Below are 8,098 nucleotides of genomic sequence, written 5' to 3' on the forward strand. Positions count from 1 at the left end.
CAGCGATGTACGTCGACAGAATGGCACGGGCAGGCATATTGGCGTACAGGTACGTCCAATATTCGATGCCGCCCTGCCATCGGGAGCGGGCCGCTGGCGGCGCGCTCCCGCACTGGTCGGGACCCCCGTGAGTCCGGTCGCGGGACCCGCGGACTCGATCGCCGCGGGCATCCCCGCGATCGTCTCACGGAGCGGCCGAATGGAGGAAATGCTGTATAAACAACATTTCTCCATTCTGCCTAGCAACTAGTGACGCTGATCTCTGCTCCATGCGATTGGAGCAGAGATCAGTGTTCACTAAATGAAAGCCCAACCCCCCCACAGTTAGTAACACACCCCTAGGAACACTTAACCCCCTACACTGCCACCCACTGGTTAACCCCTTCACTGCCAGTGTCATTTACACAGGAATCACTGCATTTATATAGCACTGATTACTGTATAAATGACAATGGTCCCAAAAATGTGTCAAAAATGTCCGATGGGTCCCCCACAATGTCGCAGTCACAATAAAAATCGCTGATCGCCGCCATTACTAGTAAAAAAATAATAATAAAAAATTATTAATAAAAATGCTATAAAACTATCCCTATTTTGTAAACGCTATAACTTTTGCGCAAACCAATCAATAATCGCTTATTGCGATTTTTTTTTACCAAAAATATGTAGAAGAATACGTATCGGCCTAAACTGAGGGAAAACATTTTTTTTTATATATTTTTGGGGGATATTTATTACAAAAAGTAAAAAATAATGCGTTTTTTTCAAAATTATCGCTCTATTTTTGTTTATAGCGCAAAAAATAAAAACCGCAGGGGTGATCAAATACCACCAAAAGAAAGCTCTATTTGTGGGGAAAAAAAGGACGCCAATTTTGTTTGGGAGCCACGTCGCACGACCGCGCAATTGTCAGTTAAAGCGACGCAGTGCCGAATCGCAAAAAGTGGTCTGGTCTTTGACCAGCAAAATGGTCCGGTCTGCAAGTGGTTAATTAATAAAAAAAAATAAAAAAATAAACCACTAAGCCCATTTTTTTTTTTTTGAACAAGAAAGATTTTACGTCGCGAGAATCATGAGAGATTCGTTATCTTTTTATTCCAAGCAAAAAAAAAATTGTGATTCTCATTTTGGCCCAGAATCGCGCAGCTCTGATATACACCGTAGTTTGTGGACGCAAGAACTTTCACACAAACTAAATGAATATACGCTTATTGGGATTTTTTTTTTTTTTTTTTTTTTTTACCAAAGACATGTAGCAGAATATATTTTGGCTTCAATTGATGAAGAAATGTTTGTTTCTTTTTTTTTGGATATGTCTTATTATTAGAAAGTAAAACATTATATATATTTTTTTTTTTTCAAAATTTTCTGTCTTTTTTGTTTATATAATAAGAATATAAAGATCCCCAGTTGTGATTAAATACCACCAAAAGAAAGCTCTATTTGTGTGTAAAAAAAATGTTTTTGGGTAGAGCGTTGCACGACCGGGCAATTGTCAAAGTAGCGCAGTGCTGAATAGAAAAACATTGCCTGGTCATGAAGGGGGGGGGGGGGGGGGGGAAACCTGCCAGAGCTGACAAACTTCTCCTCTAGCAAGGAGAAAAAGATAGAACGTACCCTTTTCCTATTCCTCCCTCTGTGTCCCAGATAGAAATATTCATGTTCAGTGATTCTTCAGTAATAAAATCTTGTGTTGGAGTGCACACCTCCGCCTAGAACTGAAACGCTCCTCACCAGATAATCACAATCACCATAGATACACACAGCGTCCCTGCCCCCCACCCCACCGCTCTCTCCTTACAGGATTTGATTGACAGCAGCAGGAGCCAATGGCTCCTGCTGCTGCCTCAGTCTGTCCTTAGAAAGGGGAGAGAGAGAAATGGCTCCCGCTGCTGCCTCAGTCTGTCCTTAGAAAGGGAAGAGAGAGAAATGGCTACTGCTGCTGCCTCAGCCTGTCCTCAGAGAGGGGAGAGAGAGAAATGGCTCCCGCTGCTGCATCAGACTGTCCTTAGGGAGGGGAGAGAGAGAGAAATGGCTCCCGCTGCTGCCTCAGTTTGCCCTTAGTAAGGGGAGAGAGGGAAATGGCTCCCGCTGCTGCCTCAGACTGTCCTTAGGGAGGGGAGAGAGAGAAATGGCTCCTGCTGCTGCTTCAGTTTGCCCTTAGTAAGGGAAGAGAGAGAAATGGCTCCCGCTGCTGCCTCAGTCTGTCCTTAGAAAGGGGAGAGAGAGCAATGGCTCCTGCTGCTGCCTCAGTCTGTCCTTAGAAAGGGGAGAGAGAGAAATGGCTCCTGCTGCTGCCTCAGACTGTCCTTAGAAAGGGGAGAGAGAGAAATATCGCCCCCGTTGCTGCCTCAGTCTGTCCTTAGAGAGGGAAGAGAGAGAAATGGCTCCCGCTGCTGCCTCAGTCTGTCCTTAGAAAGGGGAGAGAGAGAAATGGCTCCTGCTGCTGCCTCAGTCTATCCTTAGAAAGGGGAGAGAGAGAAATGGCTCCCGCTGCTGCCTCAGTTTGTCCTTAGAGAGGGGAGAGAGAGAGAAATGGCTCCCGCTTCTGCCTCAGTCTGTCCTTAGAAAGGGAAGAGAGAGAAATGGCTACTGCTGCTGCCTCAGCCTGTCCTTAGAGAGGGGAGAGAGAGAAATGGCTCCCGCTGCTGCATCAGACTGTCCTTAGGGAGGGGAGAGAGAGAAATGGCTCCCGCTGCTGCTTCAGTTTTCCCTTAGTAAGGGGAGAGAGAGAAATGGCTCCCGCTGCTGCCTCAGTCTGTCCTTAGAAAGGGAAGAGAGAGAAATGGGTCCCGCTGATGCCTCAGTCTGTCCTTAGAAAGGGGAGAAAGAGATAAATGGCTCCTGCTGCTGCTTCAGTCTGTCCTTAGAAAGGGGAGAGAGAGAAATGGGTCCCGCTGATGCCTCAGTCTGTCCTTAGAAAGGGGAGAAAGAGATAAATGGCTCCTGCTGCTGCCTCAGTCTGTCCTTAGAAAGGGGAGAGAGAGAAATGGCTCCCGCTGCTGCCTCAGTCTGTCCTTAGAAAGGGGAGAGAGAGAAATGGCTCCCGCTGCTGCCTCAGTCTGTCCTTAGAAAGGGGAGAGAGAGAAATTGGTCCCGCTGCTGCCTCAGTCTGTCCTTAGAAAGGGAAGAGAGAGAAATGGCTCCCGCTGCTGCCTCAGTCTGTCCTTAGAAAGGGGAGAGAGAGAAATGGCTCCCGCTGCTGCTTCAGTTTGCCCTTAGTAAGGGGAGAGAGAGAAATGGCTCCCGCTGCTGCCTCAGTCTGTCCTTAGAAAGGGGAGAGAGAGAAATGGCTCCTGCTGCTGCCTCAGTCTGTCCTTAAAAAGGGGAGAGAGAGAAATGGCTCCCGCTGCTGCCTCAGCCTGTCCTTAGAGAGGGGAAAGAGAGAAATATCTCCCCTGTTGCTGCCTCAGTCTGTCCTTAGAGAGGGGAGAGAGAGAAATATCTCCCCTGTTGCTGCCTCAGTCTGTCCTTAGAGAGGGGAGAGAGAGAAATGGCTCCCGCTGCTGCCTCAGCCTGTCCTTAGAGAGGGGAGAGAGAGAACTCATGTGAGAAGGGAGGGAGAGAACTAGCACTGCTGCAGACAGGCACAGCGCTGGACAGATAGAGGGTTCAGTTAATTGTTTAGTGAGTGGGGTGGGGGGAAGTTTTTTTACCTTCATGCAGGGCCGTCTTTAAGGAGGGGCAAAGGGGGAAGCTGCCCCGGGCCCATTGTTGTGGGATCCAAAGCATCTGCTCCTTGAGCCCCCGCTGCCAGCAAATAGTTGATAAGTGGATTTGGGAGGACCCAAGAAAATGTTTGCCCAGGGTCCAATCAATAAATATAGCCCCGCCTTCATGCATGGAATACATCAAAGTGTTTGTAAAGGCTGAAAACTTTTTACCCCCCCCCCCCCAAAAAAAACGTACTTGAGCCGGATTTCGATCCAGCTCTGTGCACAAGAGAAGCAGCTCTTTGCACTCTCCTCCTCCTCCTCACAAGGCAGATTCAAAATTGAATACAATTTTGTGATGAGGAGGGGGGCGTGGCTGAGCCCCGCTGTCTGTATCTATGGATGCAGGCAGCGGGGGGCTCTGGAGTGAGCGTGCACGAGGAAGCGGCATCCTGTGGAGGGGGGGGGGCACTCAACAAAGAAGAGTAACCAGAGGTGCTGACGGGTGACCCGAGAAGAGGAGGAGGAGGATCAGGGCTGCTCTGTGCAATACCATTACACAGAGCAGGTAAGTATAACATGTTTGCTTTATTTAAAAAAAATCAAAGCTATAGTATCACTTAAAGGTAAAAGAAAACTTTAGTCTTTAGAATTACTTTAACATCACTTAGACACTTCTTCTGTACTCTAAACTGCACTCTCCCTGGAAGGCAGTGGCGTTGCGTGGGGGGGGGGCAGGGGGAGGTCGCCCCAGGCGCAAAATTTAGAGGGGAGCAGAGAGCTCTTCCGTTTTACTTTGAGGAAGAAGTTGCGGTGCAGTCCCGGCTTAGGCTCCAGCGGTGACACAGACACAGCAGTGAGTAAATATACACTAAAGACCATCCATGATGATCCCAGGGATGACAACCCACCGCTACGCCACTGCTGGAAGGTCTGAATGTCAGTAAAAATCAAAAAGACCGGGAATTGCAATAGCATCAAATCATTTTATTGGTCAAAGTTTAAAAAAATCACTCACATCGAGTACTGTAGGTGCCCTTTGTGTAGAGCATGTGCAGCAGAAGATCGGAGCCCCCCGCCAGCACTCGTCTATCACCAATGCTGGGGGGGTGGGGGAGGGGTGTCCATTTACTAATATAGAAATGTGTTACACTGATTATTTATACACTAAAAATTTTCCATAACTTCTTCACAAGCAAGTCTGAGCGTTCTCATGATTGGAGGGTCAGGTGGGAGGCGTCCCGCGGGTCTCAGGCGAAGGGCAGCATTCCGAAGACGCACGCCAGACAACTCTCTAGAACTGTTGGGAACGGGTCTGCGCTTGATTCCGAATCCGGGTTCAATTCCGCTCCATTGGAGATCTTCACAAAAGACAACAGGAAGCACAATCAGAACAAATGATTATCAGTCCAGTCATTCACACACAGGGGTTGGTTTAAAATGGTCGTGCTTAGCCGTTCACTGAGTGAAAGTACAAATACATTATCTGACAAAAGTAAGTACACCCCTCACATTTCTGTAACTCTTTTCTTCCATCTTTTCAGGTGACAACACTGAAGAAATGACACTTGTCTCCAATGTAAAGTAGTGAGTGTACAGCTTGTATAACAGTGTAAATTTCCTGTCCCCTCAAAATAACTCAACACACAGCCATTAATGTCTAAACCGCTGGCGACAAAAGTCAGTACACCCCTAAGTGAAAATCTCCAAATTGGGGCCCAATTAGCCATTTTCCCTCCCCGGTGTCATGTGACTCGTTAGTGTTACAAGGTCTCAGCTGTGAATGGGGAGCAGGTGTGTTAAATTTGAGGTTATCGCTCTCACTCTCTCATACTGGTCACTGGAAGTTCAGCATGGCGCCTCACGGCAAAGAACTCTCTGAGGACCTGAAAAAAAAGAACTGTTGCTCTACTAGGCCAGGGATATGCAATTAGCGGACCTCCAGCTGTTGCAAAACTACAAGTCCCATCATGCCTCTGCCTCTGGGTGTCATGCTTGTGGTTGTCAGAGTCTTGCTTTACCTCATGGGAATTGTAGTTCTGCAACAGCTGGAGGTCCGCTAATTGCATATCCCTGGCCTAGGCTATAAGATTGCCAAGACCCTGAAACTGAGCTGCAGCACGGTGGCAGCACTGTTTTTTTTTTTTTTTTACAATGGCGCAGTTTTAAGGTGATTCAGCTGGCCACACATCTTACATTCTGTACTTAAAGTGGTTGTAAACCCTTACAACACACTTTGACCTACAGGTAAGCCTAGATTAAGGCTTACCTGTAGGTCCAAGAAATATCTCCTAAACCTATACGGTTTAGGAGATATTTGCCTGAAGACAGGCACCGCTGTCTACGGCGCATGCACCGTAGACAGCGGCGCGCAGGCGCACTGAACGCGGCATTTCCAACAATGGAGCTGCCGCGCGTGTCGGCTCCCGTGCGCATGCGCGGGAGTGACGTCATCGCGGCTCCGCCGAATGACAGCGGCGGAGCTGCGAGACCCCACCGAGAAGATGGATGCGCCGGACTACAGGGGACAGTGGTGACATCGCTGGCTCCTGTGTCAGGTAAGTGACACATAATGGGCTACTATGCGATGTGATGCGATGCATTGTAGTCCATTATGCTTTGCCTTTGCAGGGAATGAAAGAGGAAGTAAACTCATCAGGGTTTACTTCCTCTTTAAAGTGGTTGTAAACCCTTACAACACACTTTGACCTACAGGTAAGCCTAGATTAAGGCTTACCTGTAGGTCCAAGAAATATCTCCTAAACCTACACGGTTTAGGAGATATTTGCCGAAAGACAGGCACCGTAGATAGCGACGCGCAGGCGCACTGAGCACGCCACCGTCAACTGCGATATGCCGCGCGCATCCGTGGGAGTGACGTCATCACGGCTTCGCCGAATGACAGTGGCGGAGCGCCGAGACCCACCGAGAAGATGGATGCGCCGGACTACAGGGGAGAGCGGTGACATCGCTGGCTCCTTTGTCAGGTAAGTGACACATAATGGGCTACTATGCGATGCGATGCGATGCGATGCATAGCAGTCCATTATGCTTTACCTTTGCAGGGAATGAAAGAGGAAGTAAACTCATCAGGGTTTACTTCCTCTTTAAAGAAAATTAAACCGGCCATGGAAGCTTCCGTCTCGGTTCCTGGCAGGGTCACTTTAATGACTTCCAAGTGGTGGATAAAACTCGGAAGGTTTTTGGTCATTTTGAAATTTGTTCATTAAATTGGTCACTAAATAGATTTTATATCTTTGATTAAATATCGGAGCAATTAATAAGACGGCAGTGCCAGCTGTAGATATTTTGAATTCTCTCGGGTTCCATATAATATCTACAGATCATAAAACGTTATCTACCTGATCTCGTGTCTCCACATATTTATTATTTGCCAAAAGTTAAAATGTTACTTTGTATTTATTTTGGCGGTAAAATGACTCTTTAAGCCTATCGGTGGGTCCCGGGGCTCAGACTGCCTGTAATATACAGCATGGTGTAATGGCAGAAGGATTTCCCCCCCCCCGGGATCATTAATAAAGAGATATGAAGCCAGTTACCTGTTCATGATCTGGTGTCTCGGCGTCTCTCGGAGGGTCAGAGGTCGGAGCGGACAATGTGACGGCCATGTGGGCACACAGGAAGAGGACCAGAAAGAGACCCATCTGAGGATCTCCTGATATACCTGCAGCAGGTACAGCTCCGTCTGCCTGACGCTCTTCAATCCCCGGACTTTATATTTACATTTTATATTACCGGGAGGACGGGACATCCACCGCCACTCCTTTTAAAGCAAACTTTCAGCTTCATTCAAACAATTCCTACGATTTTGTTTTTTGTTTTTTAAATATACGTTTTTATTGATTTTGCAAAAACCACAGACAAAAAAACAAAAACAAAGACAGACATTTTTACAATTACAAAAATAACAAGCATACAAAACCAGGGACTAGACAAAAAAAAAAAAAACCCCCACATACATACACAGACATTGGCCTTACATGGTATTTGTGCCTGCTTGATTTAAACATAATACAGTCCTATGGTATATCTATCACTGCCAACTTAGAATATTCGAATAATCATAGACATTTGTCCAGTAACTAACAGGGAATGGGCCAAGAGTCATATATCTCTAAGCCCCCGTACACACGGTCGGAAATTCCGACGGAAAATGTCCGATCGGACCGCGTTGTCGCATAATCCGACCGTGTGTGGGCGCTCCATCTGACTTTTTTTTCCGTCGGAATGTCCGACCAACAAAGTTTGAGAGCCGGATATACAACTTTCCGACAACATGATCCGATCGGACTTTGTCTGATCGTTTGTAGAGAATTCCGATCGGACAAAGTGCCACGCATGCTCAGATCAAATTACAAGACCAAAGCTATTGACTACTAGCCTGAACGTAGTCCCATTGTAACCAACGAACGTCATCACGTTCC

General features: G+C 47.3%; 1 long non-coding RNA gene across 1 annotated transcript; it reads right to left on the minus strand.

The window, feature by feature from the left end:
- Positions 1-4,619: 4,619 nt before the first annotated feature.
- Positions 4,620-7,560, minus strand: LOC143997758 (uncharacterized). The gene is made up of 2 exons (XR_013277735.1): positions 7,214-7,560; positions 4,620-5,014 (listed from the first exon to the last, which is right to left on the minus strand). It is a non-coding gene; the product is annotated as an uncharacterized LOC143997758 (long non-coding RNA).
- Between the last annotated feature and the right edge of the window lie 538 nt (positions 7,561-8,098).

The sequence above is a fragment of the Lithobates pipiens genome, unplaced genomic scaffold (assembly GCF_037356315.1).
Source record: "Lithobates pipiens isolate NorthernLeopardFrog02 unplaced genomic scaffold, aLitPip1_a1.2 Scaffold_19, whole genome shotgun sequence".
NCBI lineage: Eukaryota > Metazoa > Chordata > Amphibia > Anura > Ranidae > Lithobates > Lithobates pipiens.